We start from the raw sequence: 21,859 nt of genomic DNA, 5'->3' as shown, positions 1-21,859 counted from the left end.
ACATGTTTTTTTCATATTTCCATTAAACAAATGGTTAAAAATCATAGCTGCTAAATTTTGCATATAATTTTCATAATGGTTCAGGGGAAAAATGTGTTTTTTTAAAATTTATTTTACTTAAAAAAAGTCAATTGGAAAATGTGATTTGACTTGTAGAAATTCATTTGCAGATAACATGTCTGTTTTTATTGGGAGGAGAGAAGCCCCCTAAAAGGGCAGAGCCACGGGCAGGACAGCTGTAGCTCCACTTCCTGTCATGGCAGTGTTACAGGCACTGTATGTTATCACACAGTGGTGTTCTTTCAGGTTATAAAGACAGAAGCAGGTTATCTACATTGCTTTATTACGAAGCTCACGAAGTAACGAAGAACAAGCAATAGTCTCTGCAGTCATAAGCAACTCAGAAGGTTCTGGAAGGTCAGAAAGGAAACAGTAGCCCCAGGTAGTACAGTAGGGTGAGCTCTTCAGCGTCAAGGCATCCATTGCTCCTACAGTGTGACTCAGTCATGCAAGTGGCTCTGTTTAACTCTGTCTTCGCTTCTTCTGAGGCTGTGAACAGAGTGGTTACCAACCCAGGCCCTGGAACACTAACTGCCTGGGTTTAAATCCAGGCCTTGCCTCTAAGGCTCTTGGGAAAAGATCTGATTGGGTCTGTCTCGTCATCTACAATACAGCACATACCTATACGGCATTGTTCTCCAGCCGCAGCCTTGTAGGTCACAGGACAAACTAGAGAGCTCCCTCAGGTGGGCATGAATCCTTGTCTGAGTTAGTCACATGATGGAAAGTATGGCAACCTCTGTGTAAGGAACCAGTGTGGCTGCCTTTCTCAAAATGGGCAGAGCAGGTACTCAGAGGACCATGGCCTGCCATCTGCTCCTCAAGAAGTGCACGCTAGACGCAGAGTTAACTAATACAGGAACTGAGTTAATGAAGCAGTTGGATAATATTAATAAAATAATACAATATATAGTATTATATAATGTAATTATTATATCAATATAACACACAATATTATATACAACATATTACAATATATAATAATATAACATTGTTTAATAATATATTATTAGTTAATAATATATATCATAATATATTGTAATATATATTAATAATAAAGGCACTTAGTTAACTAAGCAATGTAAAATGAAGTTAAGTGTGAGTTTAGGAAGAAACAGGAGAACACTTGTTCAGTGTTCCACAGTGGTCTAATTTCTGTTGAGACTATGGCCACCACAATTCATAATTCACTGTAAGGGAAAAACTATTACTTCGTAGAGACTCCACTAATTAATAACAATCTTATAGATGGTAACACTGGCATACTTGTATTGTTTCCTTTTTTTTCCATACAAACTTTCCATTCTAACAAGCTGGGTTAAGAAACATCATAGGATTGGTTATATCCACCTGAGACATAATAATATTTTTCATGAAAAATGTCAAGCATCACAAATAAGGAGATAATAACACGATACCCCGCAGCATCAGTGACTGCCAATGTTTGGCAGTCATATTTTATCTATGTCTTTCCCCCCGAACCCTTTTGCTGAGAGCTGAAAGTGAAATTCTCATGTACAAAAAAAAAAAATAATAGTAATAAGTGTTAAAAAGGTCCTGCTTCAAAGAGGGAGTGCTTTGCTTCTGGTAGCGTGCACATTTTCTCTGTAGCACACTTTTCTTTCCAGTCCCTCAGCCGTTACTCAAATTCTGTCAGTGGCCATGGAAATGCCTCTTATAATGGCCTCAAATAGAATAATCTATTTTTCTCCCTGCCTCCCAACACGGAAATGGTAACTCATGTTCACAGACCTCTAGGGATTCCACAGATCTGCTTTAGCTAGTCTGTGAAATCCCAGAAAATGTATGCAAATATTTTTACATTCTTTTTTTTTAATATAGGAATGTTCCAAAGCTTCTATCAGGTTCTCACATGGGCCTATTACCTACAAAAGGTTAAGAACCTCTGCCTCTGCCATATCTTGAAAGCATAGCAAACATACTTTCTCATTTCCATTCCTCAGCCAGTTCTGCAGTATCAAAATCCTGCACCTGTTGCCTCCTTCAGGATGCCTCCTCTGACTTCGTCACCTATAACTGATTTCCCACATGTTTTCCTGCAGGATTCAAGCCAGGGCTCTTTCACATTTATCACATTCTGTTGAGGTCCTATTCACTGGACAAGTATTTTCTTAGGCACCTGCTATGTGGCAGCCACTGTACTACACTTATTTAGGTGTGCTTTGCCTCCTACCGCACTGTTAGAAGAGCACAAGCAACATCCCAGTATCCAGTATGGAGCCTGCGTCCAAGGAAATAGTGTAGCTCTAATTCCACTGAATGGAAGCAAAAATGAGCAGTGGCACTTCTGTGGGCTGGCATTCAGCTCAAGAAGAACATATATCACCAGGCTCATGATTTTTTTCCCTTTTAAATGCAAAACGAAACGTTTATATAAAAAGAAAATGTCAATTTGATTATCCTTGGGCATTAAGATAGAGATGCCGAAGCAAAGGTTCCCTCCCCTACACGGATATAGTGTGGCACTAGAAAACTATTCCAGAATCGCGAACTATATATGCTGATCTCCACCGCCCTATTGGTAGCGCCTTAAATAGCATCACCGGTATCTATATGAGACATGTAGTTGGGTCCCCACAAAAAACTATGCCTGGAAGTACATCTCCACCCATCCACCCCGACCCCGGAGTCGGGAGGGTCAAGCTCAAACACAAAGAGGGTCAGAACAGTTACTAAACATGTTAACTTTCCCGTATTGGGTACGCGCCTTTTTTTTTTTTTTAAGTCATACGCCTCTTAAAATTACTGAGCTGTTTGATAACAGAGGTTGAAGACGACCAGGCTAAGGACCTGGCAGAAAATAGTTAACCCTATTGCTACAGACGCGGAGGGTGGGGGAGGGGAAATCTGTGTCTAGCTTTCGGCAGATACTTCCAACCTAAGTTCCATCCCTTCTTCTGACGGGTCTAGTTTAGAAAAATTCTTAACAAATTACTTAGGCCGTTTGAGCGAAAACATCGGAAAGTCTGACCAGTGGCACCTGGGACTTAACCCCTTTGATCGTCGGTTTTCCCATGTACCCACTGGGGGCCTTTCCGTGGCAGAAGGTGTTTGCCAGGATCAAATGAGAGAAGACGCGCTGAAACGTCACGCTGTTGTCACCCAGGTACGGCGTTGCTGCGCTCCAGGTGTGCTCGCCTCGGCGTCCTCTCCCACGTAGGACGGGCCACGCCGGGAGGCACAGACGAGAAGAGCGCGGGGAGCGGGCAGGAAGGTCACCCCGATCCCCAGGCCGGGCGGCGCGGCAGAGCCTCACTTCCCGGGCACGTTCGGGCGGGGCACTCCCAGGGGACCGGGCAGGCAGGCGGCACTCCCCGGGCTCCGCTCGGCTCCCGCCGCGCCTGCGAGGCTGGCCGCCCTCCCGGCCCGGAGGCGCCGCTGGCCTGGGTCCCCGGGTCGCCGGAGCCCGAGCGCAGCCCCCAGAGGTGAGGGCGGGTCAGGAAGGCGGGCACGGCGATGGGGGCGGGGAGCTGCGCCGCCGGGGCCGCGGGCGGTCGCCCGGAAGCCCCCGAGCCCCGGGAAGCCCGCACCCGGGCCGCGGCGGGAGGAGGCACTGGCGGAGGAGCGGCCCCCAGGCTCTGCCCGAGGCCTCCGGGGGCCGCGCAGCAACTTCTCTTTGGAAGCCCTGGGGGCGCGCGCGCGCGCTCCCACCCGGGCACGCGCGTCCCCGGCGCCCGCGCTCCGTCTATTTTTTTCCCATCGCTTTCATTCTCACACTCTAAAGTAGGTCACCGGGTGGAAGTTACAGCCGGTACAGACCCCGGCTTTGATGCGAAGGCAGATTTTCTCCCCCGGCCTCGGGCGGGGGGGGAGGCACTGCAACTATTCGGTTCCGTAGAGCTGCCCGCCCCCATACCTTGCAGCCAGCGCCGGCGACCGTGGCGTTGACAATGGTCCGCAGAGCGGAGCGGCGGGAAGCCTCTTTTCCACCCTAGTTCGGCCGGCCCTGCGCCTGCCCCTGCCCCGCGGACCGGGAGGAGGGGGCGCGACAGGTCGCCTCCCGCGCTCTCCGGCGTCCGCGTCCCGGGTCTGACCGCCTGGGTGAGTGCCTGCTCTTCCGCTGTCATTCCAGTGGCCGAGGGTAACATGTTTACCTTGAAAACTTAGACGTGATCCGAACAGCCAGCCGAGCCTGGCGTGCAGTAAGGGACTGTGGGGATGTGCTTCAGATGTTACACCGGATAAATCAGAACCCAGAGCTGTAGGGGACATGTAGTGTCTAAAGGTGAAAATGAATTTGTGTTTTCCTGGAGTACACGTGTATCTTTCCCTTTAGAAGCTATCACTTGGGAATTTATTTTTAAGTAGCAGGAGGCGATGAACTAAGATAACTTGAAGCCAGAAAGTTTGTCAGAATATTTTTTAGTTGATTTGGAAGAACTTAACTGAAATAGCCCAAGCTAATGTCAAAAATACAGTCTAAGAAGGAATATCAAAATGCCATGGTAGGATTTGTATAATATTTGCTATCTGTGTCCTTATGTATCATCTGGCTTCTCTGTGATAAATGTTATAAGCATGGGATGCTTTAGGTAGAAAGAGGGTAAGGTTGTGAACACCTCCATGCAAAGCTTTTTATGGGTTGGTCTGCATGCAGTTAAGTGTACACTGAACATTTCCTGTGGGCAAAGAGCTAGAATGTGACTATATCATTTTGAGGTTAAGGTTATTAGCAATAATACAGGTAACAGTTGGCTTTTAACCCCTTGTTTCAGGAGCTTAAGTACTATTATTCACGTGACTCATCAGCATAGCGAATCCTTGACTAATGAATGGTTAATCTGTTTTGAAGTTTAGGAAGAGAGAACTGTAGGTTCTTCTGTCCTTGATGGCCGGCTGAAAACGCAGTATAAAGGACTCTCCAGGGATGGTGAGGGATGCTCTAGAGTAGCTCAGAGGGGAAGATCATTTGGAGAGAATGAAAGTGACTCCCTGATGGCCACTGACTGCCCATAACTGCTTTTAAAGTGGACCCTGACAGGTTGAAAAGGATCTACCTCCTCACTAAGGAGAACTGCTCCAGAGAACTGCTTTCTTAATGCATTTGGTAGGATTTGAGAGGGGAGCTGTCTACAGACGTTTCTCTTAATTCAGAAGAAATCCTTTTTCTAGAAAGATTCAATTACTGTAATGATGTTCTTTGGAAATAATTTGTCCTTTTGTGTGTTTGTCATCCTATAGCAAGAGCACCAAGGTAGTTCAAAGGTTTTAGTAAAATTTTACTTACCAGAGGGATGGGAAATGGAAAATGCTATGTCTTCATGGTTAACTCTGCATTAAAATGGAGGGGCGGGGTGGGGGGCTTCCCAATACATCTTATATCTCTGTGTATGTATCGCGATATCTTCTAAAGCCAAATCCTACTGGGGATTAAGAGGGCTGTAAAGAAGGTATTAATACTTTCAGTATTTCTGATAGGTGGATATGTGAATACTTATATGCATTCCACTTGTAATGAATTAATGTAATTGTAATGAATGACATATCTTAAATGGGAACGGAGTCAGCTCTCACTGTGATTTAGCCCTTGGTATGATGAATTGTTGCGATCAGGCTGTCAGCACTTCTCTGTGCAATCTTATGTTTTTACTCGTAGATGAATTAGGAAGGGTATTGAGGAGAGTGGCAGGAAAGGATGAAGGTGCTGGTGATTTATATAAGGGCAGACGGAAGGAACTAAATATGGAGGCTGATTTTGGCATACCTTGGTCACTGGTTGCTGGTCAGGCTCAAAGTATGGTGGTGCTAAATGACCAGTTGAATGTCCCTCAGTCTGTGTGATTCTCTTCTCTTGATGTCATCAGACAGTACATAGCCTGGACCTCTAGCTAAGATGTATGCAAAAGGAGTGACACCATTCACTTTGGGTACTCACTTCCCATCCAGAGAAACTTCTAACCACTTGGAGTTTGAGCTCCATTACCTGGACTGAATCCCAGCTCTGAGCCATTTCCTCATCTGTGAAATGGGAATAATGATACTTCCTAACTAAGGTGGCTGTCAGGAGCAAATGGAGCATTTTACTTGGGGTAAAATGCACATTGTGAGCGGTCTTACAACAGAGAGAAATACTATGACTTAAATATCATCTCCTAGGGGCTGCGGAGGGGTTGCTGTGTAATTGATGGTAGAATTGAATATTTGGGTGAGTGGCTCATTCCACTGTCCTGGTATACTTGGTATACTCTCATAGAATATAGTATAGAGTACACTAGACTCTTAGTAATCAGTGTTTTTGGGGAGTTAGAGGCTCATACTGTGAAACTTGCATCTTCTCCCCCATGCACAGGCCTTTGGCTTACCTAGGTGAAAGAAGTTACCTGTGGTGGCTTTTGGAGATAATGATGAGATCGAAGGAGACGACCCATTGAAATTCTCAAATCAAATTTAAACCTTTAATTAATTAGTTTCTCTTAATGCCATTAGAAGTGTGGCCCTCATAAAATGATAACAGTCCGTAGTTTCCCCCTGGACAGTTATATATTTAGAAATGGAGTATTTGGACTTTGGGGCTGAAGCAGCAATATGATTCATGCAGGTTTTAATCATTCAGCACCCCAAGGCACCATGCTAAGCCTTCAGAATGCAAGAAAGGCAGACCTGACCCCTCCTGGAAGCATGTCTGCTGGTAATACACAGGTAAACCTGTCATTATAACTGTGCTAAGTGCTATGCAGGAAACATGTCAAAGGCAGAGATGGGGAATTTGACCTGTGGAGGGAGGGGGTGGTGAAGGAAGGTCTTTGGGGAAGGAAGAGCATTTAATGCCCAGTGAACAGCACCTGCAGAGACTCTGCACACGGTGCAGGTTCCCTGACTGGGGAGGACGGTAGAGAGAACAGGTATCTTTGAACTGGCCCCCTAGGGCCATCACTGCCGAAGTCTGGAGGTTGGGATTCAGAGCCACCACCTGAGCTGCTGACATCAAGAGCACACTCTTTGAGCTGTGTTCCAGTGATCAGAGAAGCTGCTACAATGCGCCACTCCACCCAGGAAGCTCGTAACGGAACATGGTTACCAACGTCAAAAACAAGATAGCAAACATCTTCCTTAGACACCTGGCTTCTCATTCAGCTCCTCTCACTGGCAGAACCTAAGCTGTGCCCAGAACCCTAGCTGCAAGGGACTCTGGGAAATGTGGTTTATGGCTTTCCAGCCTCAGAGATAGAGGAAGGCACACTTGAAGGAGACCAGAATGAATGCTGAGTGACACTCCATGTCTAACGCTTACTGAAAACGTATTTCATCAGAGCTAGAATATTTCATTCAAAGCAGGTACATGACATATTGTAAGAATCAAAAAAGGATCCAGTTGCTAACCAATTTGCATTTCAATCAGATGGATGTTATAGTCATTACTGGAAAATTGCTGGAAAAAGCATCAAGCAAATAAATCACTAAAAATTACCAAGCGCCCACCTCTGCCTATGGTGGTTCTATCTGAATGTGAAATAATGTTCCTTTGTCTTGGTTTAATAATCAAAGTAAAATATTGGGAAAATGATTTTTAAAAGGTCCTCCCCGCCAAAGTCCCAGATAGCCTATACGTTTAATGAATAGCAATACAAAGGAAGAACCAAGGTCTGATCATGGAAATAATAGCTCCTGGCAGGCTGGTTCTTTCATTAGATGAACTATCTGTGTATCTGTGTTTGTACTGAATCCTTCTTTGCTCTGGAACTTTAATGGTGCTTTTTTTAAGGATTAAAAAGATAGAAATGTCCTGTTAATTGGAGATTAAAAAAGAGTATGCTTGAATTCACTTTAATCACTTATTTCATGCTCTAGAGCTTGTCAGATTTTTCTTCAAACTACTAAAGTAAATATGATCTTTACGATTTCTAAGTAACACATTATCATTTATTTTGACTCAAGAATTACATGAGCACATCTAGGAATTAGTCTTGATTACTGAATGAAATCATTTTATATTTGCCTCTGATATTTGGAGATAGAAAATGAGAGAAAAGTACCTGAGGCAAATGGAGTTATTTAGTGAATTTGTCAGTCTAATACATATATAATTTTTAAGTGATTTTCATGTTTCAGAAAATGAGAGTTCATTCAGGTATCTTCTCTGATAGGTGATGAAAGCATTTAAATGCAAAACTACAAATGTTGCCTGGGGTAAACCACACTATAATATGAAGAGTATGTTCTTTTGGGTCCAGTGGTGACACCAAGCGTTTAGCCACTCTTCCCAAGCCACCAAAAATAAACATATCAAAATAAAAACAGCACTCCTTCTCTGTAAATGCAGCTTCAAGACAAATCCACTCTCTTCCATACTGAGCCCCCAACTAAACCCCACTTAAAGTGATTCTCAGGAAGGAACTGGTTGAATCGAACCTTAATCTGATTAACTGCAGGGAAAAGTAAGTAGTATTCATCTTTCTATGTTACAGTAACACACAAATGACCTAATTCCAGCTTCTTTCCCCTCCCACAGTTTTTCTCTTTCATTCATATTTGAGTAAACATTCAAGAGAAAAACCTGGATTTCTCCTCCCTGTGGGTTATAAGCATGATGAGTTCTTGTCTTCAGCTATATGGAGCTGAAAGCTTATCCAGCTTTGTAGGATACAACTCCTTTTATGGATTGAAAATCAAAATGATCTTTTGATTTGCCAAGTGTATTATAAAGTAGAACATCCAAATCTGAAATCACTCTCTGGTTAGATTAATGATGTGCCACATTGAACTGGGGATGTGGATAGAGAGAGCATGGGCTTTCTGTATATTTTTTAAAGCAAAATTTGAGGACTAGTATTTGAACATCATTGAATGATTTGTTTATTCACTAACTATGAAGTGGATATTAAGCACCTTTTTGTACCAGGATTGGTACTAGGTGCTAAAGATATATGGTTCTACCTTTGGGAGACTGATGCTCTGGGGGAGATAGCAATCAAGGGGTATAATAACATGGTACTCTTATAATGAGTATGGAGAACGGTGGCTTTCTTAAAGAGAAAGAGGTGTATTTTCTCATGGGGTGGTGAAAGGTGGAGTTAACTGAACCATAAACATATTTCTGACTTCAAAGAATATCTACTGATATTTTTAAAAGAAAACAACAAAAAGTCAGCCGAGAGAGAGACAAAAAAAATGGCAGCTATCTAGGACCATGTCTTTTATCTGTTCCCTTTAACCCACAGAAATCAAAGTAAGTGAGCTTGTCAAGAGTTAGACGGTTTCACCAAAGAATACAACAGTACATTAAACGTATCATACCATGATCAAATGGGATTTATTTCACGGATGCAAGGATGGTTCAATATTGGCAAATCATTCAACATGATACACCACATTAACAACGTGAAAGACAAAAACCATATAATAATCTCAATAGATGCATAAAAATCATTTGACAAGATTCAAAACCCATTTATGATAAAAACTCTCAATAAAATGGGTATAGAAAGCATATGTCTCAACATAAAAAGGCATTATATAACAAACTCACAGCTAACATCATACTCAGTAGTGAAAAACTAAAAGCTTTCCCCTCTAAGATCAGGAACAATACAAGGATGCCCACACTCACCACTCCTGCTCAACATAGTACTGGAGAGCAATTAGGCAAGAAAAAGAAATAAAATGTATACAAACTGGAATGGAAGAACTGTCACTATTTGCAGATGACATGATTTTATGTATAGAAAACCCCAATGACCCCACCAAAAAACTATTAGAAATAATTATTAGAAGTTAAGTTGCAGGATACAAAGTCAATATACAAAAATATGTTGCATTTCTATACACTAACAACAAACTAGCAGAAAGAGAAATTAAGAAAACAATCCCATTTACAATCACAACAAAAAGAATAATATACCTAGGAATAAATTTAACCAAGGAAGTGAAAGACCTGTACACTGAAAACTGTAAGACATTTTTGAAAGAAATCAAAGAAGACACAAAGAAATTGAAATATATTCCATGCTCATGTACTGGAAGAATTAACATTGTTAAAACATCCATATTACCTAAAGCAATCTACAGATTGAGTGCAATCCCTATCAAAATTCCAACAATATTCTTCACAGAAATAGAGCCAAAAAATCCTAAAATTTATATGGAGCCACAAAAGACCCCAAATAGCCAATCCTGAGAAAAAAGAACAAAGCTGGAGGCGTCATACTCCCTGATTTAAAATTATACTATAGGGCTTCCCTGGTGACACAGTGGTTAAGAATCTGCCTGCCAATGCAGGGGACACGGGTTTGAGCCCCGGTCTGGGACGATCCCACATGCCGCGGAGCAACTAAGCCCGTGCGCCACAACTACTGAGCCTGTGCTCTAGAGTCCGTGACCCACAACTCCTGAAGCCCGTGCAACACAACGAAGAGTAGCCCCCGCTTGCCGCAACTAGAGAAAGCCTGCGCACAGCAACAAAGACCCAACGCAGCCAAAAATAAATAAATTAATTAAAAAAATAAATAAAATAAAATTCTACTATAAAACCATACTAATCAAAACAGCATGTTATTGGCAGAAAAATAGACACACAGATCAATGGGACAGAATTGACAGCCCAAAAATAAACCCACGCATGTATGGACAATTAATTTATGGCAAAGGAGCAAAGAACATACAAGGAGAAAGGATAGTCTCTTCAATAAATGTTCTTGGAAAAACTGGACAGCCACATGAAAAAGAATGAAACTAGATTATTGTCTTATACCATACACAAAAATATCAACTCAAAATGGATTAAACACTTGAATTTAAGACCTGAAACCAGTACACTCTTTGACATTGGTCTTAGCAATGTCTTTCTGGATATGTCTCCTCAGGCAAGGGAAACAAAATCAAAAATTAAACAAATGGGACTACATCAAACTAAAAACCCTCTTCACAGCAAAAGGAAACCATTAACAAAATGAAAAGACAACCTACCAAACGGGAGAAGATATTTGCAAATCATATACCCAATAAGGGGTTAATATCGAAACTATATGAAAAACATACAACTCAACAACAGAAACCCAAATAACCCAATTAAAACATGGGCAGAGGAGCTGAATAGACATTTTCCCAGAGAAGACATACAGATGGCCAACAGGCACATGAAAAGATGTCCAACATCACTAATTATTAGGGACATGCAAATCAAAGCCACAGTGAGATATCACTCCACACCCATTAGAATGGCTATTATCAAAAAGGCAAGAAATAACAAGTGTTGGAAAGGATGTGGAGAAAAGGGAGCCCTCATATTCTGTTGGTGGGACTGTAAACTGGTGCAACCAATCTGAAGATTCCTCAAAATATTAAGAATAGAACTACCATATGATCCAGCAATTCCACTCCTGGATATTTATCTGAAGACATGAAAACACTAATTCAAAAAGATATATACAGCCCCATGTTCACTGCAGTATTATTTACAATAGCCAAGATATGGAAACAAAGTGCCCATTGATGGATGGATAAAGAAGATGTGGCTTATATACACAACGGAATATCACTCAGCCCTAAAAAGATGAAATCTTGCCATTTACTACAACATGGATGGATCTTAAAGGTATTATGGTAAGTGAAATAAGTTAGATGGAGAAAGACAAATACCGTATAATTTCACCCTTATGTGGAATATAGAACAAAACAAAATAAGCGAACAAACCAAAAGAACACAAACAAAGGGATACAGAGAACACAGCAGTGGTTATGGGATGGGAGGAGGGCAAAATGGGTAGAAGGATCAACTGTACAGTGACAGAAGCTAAACTTTTGGGGGTGAGCACACCGTAGTGTACACAGAAGTCAAAATATAATGTTGTACACATGAAACTTACGTAATGTTATAAACCAACATTACCTCAATTTTTAGAAAAAGCCAAAGAAAGAGGGGTTTGGTGTTTAAAGAAGTAAGGAGTTTGTAAGAAAAGAGGACTGCTTTTGGTATTTAGTCAGTGTTCAACAAGTCATCAATAATTTTTTTTTTAATGTTAAGGGTGGAAGTAAGGAAAGGGGGACCTCAGTCTGATCAAGGATTTCAATCCTATGACCACAAGAAATTTAATTCAATTCCAAGAACTGGCCTGGAGGCAGATTTTACGCCAGAGCCTCTAGATGACAGCTCAGCCTGGCTGATATCTTGATTTCAGTCTCGTCAGAGTCTGAACAGAAGACTCAGCCATGTCATGCCAAACGTCTAAGCAACAGAATTGTGAGCAAATAAACGAGTGTTGGTTTAAGTTAAAAAATAAAAATAAAAAAGATCGGATATGTTTTCCGGGACATCGAGCTTGTAATTAGAGTAATTCTAGAAAATGCGGGCACATTCTAAATGTTAAGACATTTGCCAATGAAGATGACAGTGCAATGATTCATGCAATTATGAAACAGATCCAGCGTGATCATGTGACTTATTGTTCAACCTGGGACACTTTTGAGAGGGAACAGCGTGCTACAGGCCGACCTTGTTTTATTGCACTTCATTTTATTGCACTTTGCAGGTTTTGTGTTCTTTACAGTTTGAAGGTCTGTGGCAGCCCTGCGTTGAGCAAGTCTATCAGTGCCATTTCTCCAACAGCATTTGTTCACTTTATGCCTTTGTGTCACATTTTGATAATTCTCACAATATTTCAAACTTTTTCATTATTATTATATTTGCTGTGGTGATGTGCGATCAGTGATGTTTGATGTTACTATTGCAAAAAGATAAGACTCGCTGAAGGCTCAGATGATGGTTGGCATTTTTTAGCAATAAAGTATTTTCTAATTAAGGTATGTACATTTTTGAAATATATAATGCTATTGCACACTTAATAGACTGCAGTATATTGCAAACATAACTTTTATTGTACTAGGAAACCAAAAAATTCATGTGATTCACTTTATTGCAATATTTGCTTTATTGCGGTGGTCTGGAACCGAACCCACAATATCTTCAAGGTCTGCCTGTATTAATGATTGCCCTGGGGGAAAGAAGCACAAGTGGGCACTGCCCCAGCAAACCAGGACTTACGGTCACCCAAGATTAAGGTGCTAGTTGTGTTGTATTACTGCCTTAATTGTAATATTGATTTTTTTAAAACTATGGTAAAATATATGTAACATAAAACTTACCATTTTAACCATTTTTAAGTGTATAGTTCAGTGGCATTAAGTACATTCATACTGTTGTGCAACCATCACCATCATTCATCTCCAGAACATTTATCATTTTTCAAAGCTGAAATTATACCTATTAAACAGTAACTCCCCATTCACCTCTCCTCCCAGCTCCTGGCAACCACCATTCCTACTTCCTGTCTCTATGAATTTGACTCCTCTAGGGACGTTATATTACTGGAATCACACAGTATTTGTCCTTTTGTGACTGGCTTATTTCACTTAGCAAAATGTCCTCAAAGTTCATCCACGTTGTAGCATGTATCCGAGTTTTACATCTTTTTAAGGCTGAACAGTATTCTTCTGTATGTATATACACATTATGTTTATCCATTCATTACTAAATGGATACTTGAGTTGCTTCTGCCTTTGGCAATTGTGAATAATGCTGCTGTGAACATGGCTGCACAAATTTCTCTACGAGCCCTTGCTTTCAATTCTTTGGGGTATATACCCACCATATTGATTTTTAAATGAAGTTAAATGGAGGGAAAAAAGAACATTATTTCTTCTCAGGATCCTTTCTGGTTATACTCCTTCAGCATAATACTCTGTCAGGCTGAAGTCCAGCTATGCCTCTGCAGAATTCATCAGAAAAAGGAATTTGAGATAATCTAAACAAGCTGCCTGCTGAAAAAAACACCCAGGGTCTCAAATTCCACCCTCACACAAGAAAGGAAGCTAGCTTTTCTGTCACAACTACCATAATGCATTGACCACAGATGTCTCTAAGTGAAAAGGCCTGGCATCTAGAATGTCAGAGTTGGAGTCACATGAATAGCCTCCAGCAGCACAAAGAACTAGGGGATCAACAGCATGAGATCGAACAGAATTGGTCCACGTGACCAAAAACATAACACAGGGGACAGTGAACTTCCTGGAAACAGGCAACAGAACCAACAACCATCTGTTGGCTTGGAAGCTGAGATAAAAGGAGATGGGCTACAGTCATCGGCTGTGGACCTTCCACATACAGAGAAAAATATTCTTCCTTTGGCTGTGGAAGTAGATATCAATGTCAAGAACACTGGTGCACCCAAAACTTAGATAATCCCTTTATGGAAATAGATGCATTAAAATATGACCCTTCATTTGAAATTTTAGGTAATTTTATTCCCATTACAGATTTATAGCCCTGGAAAGTTACACCGACATATCTGCAACAAATAAGGAATTGCTGCATTTGCTGGATGGGAACTGCTCCCTCTCTTTAAATCTCAGTGGCAGATACCAGCCTTCTGTGGAGTCAACAAAGGAATCTCGTTCATCTCTAACAGCAGCCTTGAAGAAACTTAATAAACTTTTGGTAATGAGTGGTAACTGAGCTTCAGAAAATACATCTGTATGTAGAAGTTATCTGCCAGCCAGAGATGATAGCTGAGAGCCCAACAGGTGTTAAGGATGTTGAGAAAAGCAGACCCAAAGTGAGTATCTCATGGGTGCTGAAAATGAACAGCGTTCACAAGTCTGCTCTCATTAGACCACACCTGTATCAGCGAGCACTGAAAAATTAACAGGCAGGGGCTTCCCTGGTGGCGCAGTGGTTGAGAATCTGCCTGCTAATGCAGGGGACACGGGTTCAAGCCCTGGTCTGGAAGGATCCCACATGCCGCGGAGCAACTAGGCCCGTGAGCCACAACTACTGAGCCTGCGCGTCTGGAGCCTGTGCTCCACAACAGGAGAGGCCGCAATAGTGAGAGGCCCACACGCCACGATGAAGAGAGGCCCCCACTTGCCACAACCAGAGAAAGCCCTCGCACAGAAACGAAGACCCAACACAGCAAAAATAAATAAATAAATAAACTCCTACCCCCAACATCTTAAAAAAAAAAAAATTAACAGGCAAATCCACACAAAAACCTGCACGTGCATGTTTATAACACAAACATCCCAAATTTGCAAATAACCAAGATGTCCTTCAGTAGGTGAATGGATAAACTGTCTGTCCATACAATGGAATATTATTCCGTGATGAAAATATCTATGGAGCCACAAGAAGACACGGAGGAACCCTAAGTGCATAATTGCTAAGTCAATAAACCAGTCTGAAAAGGCTAAATACTGTATAATTCCAGTTATATGACATCTGGATAGGCAAAACTACAGAGACAGTAAAAAGATCAGTGGTTGCCAGGGGTTTTGGGGGTGGGGGAGAGGAGATCAATAAGTGGACACAGGAGATTTTTAGGGCAGTGAAACTATTCTGCATAGTATGTGGGTGATGGTGGATACGTGACATTTTGCATTTGGCAAAACCCATAAAACTGTATCGTACAAATTATGAACTCTACTATATACTATGAACATTTATTAATAATAATGTACCAATATTAGTTCATCAGTTGTAACCAATGTTCCACATCAATGCAAGATGTTAATTTTAAGATTACCTACATATTTTTAAAAAATTAATAGGCACTTCATGTGCTAGAGTAGAAAATGTTAACTTCAGGGGTCCAGGTGATGGCATGTCAGGTGGCAGGGAACATGGCTCCAACTCAGGGAAATTACTAAACAACAGCAGTTCTGTCATTCTAATCCCAGCTGAAACATTCCACAAGCTGCACTTACCTTAGGCAGAGAAACTTCACCCAAGCTCTTAGGAGGTGAGGAACATGTGCTCAAATCAGACTTCTTGCCATCCCGTTGCATGTGGGTTCAAGACTTGGATCAGAGGCCAGAGAATCCAATGAATGACAGGCCTGAAACCAGAGAAAATGTCGGTCTTGAAGCTGTAAGGCTTAAGCCTCGGATGAAGTGAAGCCAGTTTGCAACCAAACCGACCTGGGACCAGGATGTAGAGAGGAGGCTGCTGCCAGAGCCCAGAGCTGGAGGGGATCTGCCCTGGTTTAAACTCTGCTCCAGCCTAACAAGGAAAACCCAGCTGCTTTTGGGTCCCTGCCTCTGCCTTTAAGTCCCGATGTCCTTTTCCTCCCCAAGGTTGCTAATTAAAGAATAAAATTTTAAGTGGTTTCTTGAAGAAAAAAGAAAGAAAGAAAGAAAGAAAAAACCTTCATTATCGAGGCTCTCCAACCTTCTACCATTAATTTTTCCTACTGCAGACACTGCCCGGATTCTCCAGGCTGGTTTTCTCTGCAGGAAGCTCTTGAGGCTTTGCCTCAAGTTGCCAGAAATGCAGACCTACCTTTTCTTGTTTTGCTAGCGAAGAATGTTGTAGTTCCTATGTGACTATGAAAAACTGGGCCAGACCATCCGCCATTCCCTTAAAAAAAGCTATATAGACACAGGTGCACACCTGTATTTATGCAGTAAATGTAGAAACCGGCAAGGGGAATGCTGAGCCAGACATTTTTAAAGTAATTTATGATCTTTTAACTGATAATTTGTCTATTCTGCTTGTTAAAATTTAGGCCTCTTGGGATGCATTGGCAATACGTGCATACAGGAGCTTTTTATTTTCATTAGGATGATATATTTTGGTATACACTGACGGCTTTATGTATAACATACCACTTTAGGATGATAGTGAATGTCTGAAAAGCAGAAGCTACTAGAAATCCCACCACTTGTGCTGTTAAGAGCAGATGACTGTTGCTGTAGGCGAGACATGCCCTGTTAACTGTCAAGTGGCAGACTTCTAACCACATGTTTGGTGTTTTGAGTGACTCCCAGTGCTCTGTGTATTATGATTCGTCCTTTAAAACAGGAAATTGAAGAATAATTGAATATTTTTAAAAAATGGAGGAAAACGATACGATATATTTTGACATGGAAATTTTTATTACAGGTAATAGTAACCATTAAAACATTTATTCAAGTTTTTGAATACTTTGTGTACCAACTCATTTAGTGAAAGTTGTGACGACTTTAGGTAGATCATGGATCTGTTTATCTGAACTAGACTGCAGTGTGGCATGGTGGACCTCTGGGCTTGTAGAATCAGTACAGGTGGATTCTAGTCCTTCAGAAACGAACTATATAGTTTTATTTACTCGTTGGCTCTCAAGTATTGATAAGTGACACCAATGGCATGATTTTCACTTACTGTGACATAGAGCTTGAACCTCAGTCCACACACAGCTGGTATTTTCCTCGGCCTGACCACGCCAGCATCACATTCTTCCCTCTCCGCCCTTATATCCTGCAACCATTTCCCTTCAAGCCTTCCTCAGCATCCTGAATTCTTCGCTTGAGCAGCCCGTTAGCTGTTTGAGGCCTCTTGGCTGCTGGATGACCAGTGGCTTCAGAAAGACTACATTCTGGTCCACGTGCTAATGGTCAGTCCCAGAGGTGCCGGCAAAATGACCATCCTGTGGAATTCAACTGTAGTGTTTCTCCAGGGTGGTGTGGGCAGGAGAACCCAAGAGACCTTTGTGATAGAGTGTGTCACACGGCAACCAGGCTGCAGCGGGTTGAGAGGAGAATGAAGGACGAGGAAGCCGGCGGGGCTCATGGACCCCTCTTGAAAAGGAAAGAGGAGTGTAAAGCTTGAGGGCAGAAGTAGGGTCTGGGAATGGCATGCTTTGTGTGTGGTTTTCTGTTTCTGTTTAAGCTCTGTGTCTCTGCCGGCTGAGGAGAGGAGGCCACGGGGCCAGAGCCTAACGCTGGGATGGAAAGAAGAGGCTATTGTCCCGGGAAAGATGGGGTCAATGGAGGAGAGGGGCTAGCCTTGACAGGAGTCTGATGATTCAGAAACAAAAGGGATGTACAAGACTGTGGGGTAGTAAGAGGGAAACTGAAGAAATCTACCTTTTCTTAATGAAGTAGGAGCAGAGTCAGCCTGATAAGGCACCCTTTTGTCAATATCTCAGGCTTTCTGGGGAAATTGAGTTAGGTTCCCAATGTAAACAATAAAAGTGAAAGCTTTGTTTTTATATCTATTTGCCCATATTTGACTTTAGTTTTCTCATGCATGAGCTGTGCAACTTCTCATTTTCCATCAATTTAGGAGGCCATCAAACAAAGATCTGGTGATCGAAGTAGACTATTGACTGGCCTTTCTAAGGGGAAAGCTACTTCTAAAAACTCAAGTCAGTATTGTCCTATTTTTGTTGTTATTTAAAAACTATTTATCAAAAACACTGTATTTCATCCTTATTTTTTAATATTTCACATTTCCACATCATTGGAATTGGGGTACATCTTACAGTTGATGACACAGCATCACCCTTCTTGGTAAAATAAGTGTGCCTATCACAAAATAGATGGTGTCTTCGTCCGCACGGTTGCCATGACCAAGTACCGTAGACTGGGTGGCTTAAACAACAGAAATTTGTTTTCTCACAAGTTCTGGAGGCTGGAAGTTCCAGCACAAGGTTGTAGCCTGTCTGGTTTCTGCTGAGAGCCCTCTGCTTCCTGGCTTACAGATGGCCACCTTCTCACTGTGTCCTCACATGACCTTTCCTCTGTGTGCACATGGAGAGAGAGAGCCCTCTGGTGTCTCTTATAAGGACATTAATCCTGTCAGATCAGGACCCTACCCTTATGACTTCATTTAATCTTAATAACCTCCTTATAGGCCCATTTCCAAATATAGCTACACTGAGGGTTAGAGCTTCAACATATGAATTCTGGGGGAGATGCAAACACTCAGTCCATGAAGATGGCTTCCTGGATTCCATTAAGTGTTGTATAATCATCACCAAGAAATATTTCCATCTTGCCATAGGTGCTTTATGTTAAATCTTTTGTCTTATTTAAGTTTTTTTTGGATTTTATACAGCAGGTTCTTATTAGTTACCTATTTTATGCGTATTAGTGTATATATGTCAATCCTAATTGCCTTATTTAATTTTTAATTTAGAATCAAACTGTATTTAACTTGTTTTTTTAAGTAGATTATGACGAAACTCTGTGAAGGTTAAAAAATGGTATTTATAGTTTTAAATTAGACATGATAGACTGTATCCTTACAGGCTTATTGCTGAAGAAACAAACACTGTCATAAAATAGAGTATGAAAACTGAAAAAATTAAACTTTCCAAAACAGTCTGGTTTATTCTGGGCACAGACTTAATCACTCTTGCTGCTAGGAGAACTACAATTTGCTGCCACAGGAAAGCTTAAAATGTCAAACATATTCTTATAAAACACAGTGCAAGCTGCCTGCGAATCAGACCACTTTTTTTTTTCCACCTGGCGTAATTCCTCCTTCTATGCAGCTTTCATAACTGTGGCACTTACTTTGAATTGAAAGGCTCAGGTGTGTGAGGTAAACCCCGCTACTTGCACTGGTTGGTTCAAACCCCGCTACTTGCACTGGTTGGTTTTCAGAGGTGTGGACTGCTACAGACAATGGAGAGAATTATGAGATCTGAGCTATCAGGAAGGAGCTCAGTAGAAATGAAACAGAATCAGCACTGATGCGAGCACACAGCAGGGAGCTGAGGTCAGGGAGCTCTGCCTGAAAAACCAAAGGCTGACAATCAGAGGGCCAGCACCCGAGGATGTAGCAGGAGGCCACAGGTCCAGCAAGCCTTTTCCAGCCTCCAGATCATGACCCAGAACCAACACAGCCTGAGAGCCATCAGTACAGATAGCACCAAACTGGTTCATCCAAAGCTGACCCCTCTACTGACCCGAATGTCTTTTTCTCCATTTTTTAGGTAGGCTTCCAACAGATTTAGTTGTCTGATCTCTTTTAAGCCCCAAGCCAACGAAGAGCAGCAAATTACAAGGGAGAAGAGAGAGACAGAGTGAAAAGTGACTGCCCACGGCAGGGTAGGGCAGAGAAACAGTCAAGATGCATTCAAAACCTAGTGCCACTTAGCGTAAATGCAGACACTCTGTTAGGCTCTGGAGAGCATCGCTGCTCTACAATACTTTGTCATAATTAACTCCTATGTTATCAATTTTTAAAAATGTGTTACATAGGCTCTTTAGAAAGACATAAGGGAATTCCCTGGCGGTGCAGTGGTTAGGACTCTTTGCTTTCACTGCTGAGGGCGCAGGTTCAATCCCTGGTTGGGAAACTAAAATCCTGCAAGTCGTGAGGCGTGGCCAAAAAAAAAAAAAGCCACATATACATAAAAAGATTGTGGTATATGTTAGAAAGATTTCCCTAAAAGTGATTAAAATAAACAGTACCTTGGTAATGAAAAGGGTCAACCTCAGCTATTTCTAATGTTCAATTATGTGGCCTAGGTTTTTATTAAAATCGGTCTAAATTTTGAGTTCAGTGTCTGTCTGTTTAGCACAGGGCTTCCCAGACTAGTACAGGAGCTGGATGGTACATGCTAATACCACCCACCCTCCCAGAGTAGGAGCAAGATGTGGCGGGAGATGGGAAAGCACTCTGGCTTCTAGAACAAGCCATCAGTTGGAAATGAGTGGAGCCCGTCTGCCCGGGAGTTGTCCCCTGGGGAGGTGCATGGGGCAGGGGGAGGGTGGGGGAATAACGGCCTCATTCCTCCAGATCAGAGGAGCAAAAAATAGAGGTTACAACATCATCTCGTTTACATTTTTCATTGTCCCTTTCAAGTTTTACATTATGAAATTATAATCCAAAGGCATTTTAGGATTAGGTAGCATCATCGTCAGTACAAGCACCAATAGTTAATACTCCTGAGGTATGGGAAGTATAAGTAACAAAATCCAGGTAGCATGAAAATAAACTTTTTCGCAGTACACAAAAAACTGGATTGAGAAGCAGAAATCTTCTGTAGATTTTGTGTGCAAACACTGCTTAACTGTAGGGCACAAGGTAAATCAATTCCTGTATTTGTTTTCTCTCTGAAATGATCATCTAAAGATACGTACAGGGCCCCGAAATCTTCCACCAGTTAAATTAATCACTAGTGTGTTGAGCAAAAGCACAAGTAAAAAACCATCCAAGGCTTTAGGAACAAGCGTGTTCCATGAGGGGATGAGACAGTGCAGGAGTTTAGGGCTTCAAAGCCGTGTTCTTTACTCCTGTCCCACCCTATCGCTTCCACACACAGACTGAGCCTCAGCAGAACATAGGGAAGTCAGAGAGACGATGACAAGTGTTTGGTCACCTCAGAGGTTTTTCTTGTAGTACAGCTGACATTAAAATGACTTTCTCTGTTGGCATTTGACCAACTCAAGACCACATCATTTCGATTATTTCTTAAGTTTTTGCCCCTAATGCACTATACCTAAGTGTATGTATCCTTTCTAATTAAAGCAGCTATTTAAAATTGGTAATTTCTAGGGAAGGCAAATTCTGAATTTAAAATTTTTCTTGTTAAGAATGGAAGCTGTCATTCCCACGGTAGAATACCAATCACTAATCAACTTAGAAAGCCAGACCAGTACTAAATACATTTTTAGAACATTGTCTTTATACTGTATGGTGATTATCCATATGAAAGCAATAACTGGGACTAAGCTATTAACAAATTATGAATTTCTTTTGAAGCACTGTTACAAGTTCAGTTTACCACCGTCAATGCACAGGCTGAAGGACTTTGTGACTTTCTAAAAAGGGACACAACACCATAGATGAATTTCTATTTTATTTATTTATTTTTTTGCGGTACGCGGGCCTCTCACTGTTGTGGCCTCTCCCATTGCGGAGCACAGGCTCCGGACGCACAGGCTCAGCGGCCATGGCTCACGGGCCCAGCCGCTCCGCGGCATGTGGGATCTTCCCAGACCGGGGCACGAACCCGTGTCCCCTGCATCGGCAGGCGGACTCTCAACCACTGCGCCACCAGGGAAGCCCTGAATTTCT

The 21,859-nt window shown here is 41.9% G+C and overlaps 1 long non-coding RNA gene across 1 annotated transcript in view; it reads right to left on the bottom strand.

The window, feature by feature from the left end:
• The window catches only part of LOC113628806 (uncharacterized), a 199,566-nt gene that overhangs the window by 103,756 nt on the left and 73,951 nt on the right, over positions 1-21,859 (bottom strand). The window contains exon 3 of the long non-coding RNA XR_003436252.1: positions 15,775-15,905. This is a non-coding gene — a long non-coding RNA (uncharacterized LOC113628806). The remainder of the gene's footprint in view (positions 1-15,774; positions 15,906-21,859) is intronic.

Source organism: Aethalodelphis obliquidens, unplaced genomic scaffold (assembly GCF_003676395.1).
Source record: "Aethalodelphis obliquidens isolate GAN/ISIS:26980383/991018 unplaced genomic scaffold, ASM367639v1 scaffold25, whole genome shotgun sequence".
Lineage (NCBI taxonomy): Eukaryota > Metazoa > Chordata > Mammalia > Artiodactyla > Delphinidae > Aethalodelphis > Aethalodelphis obliquidens.
Note: the sequence above shows the minus strand (reverse complement) of the source record. Positions and strands in the feature narration are given on the sequence as shown.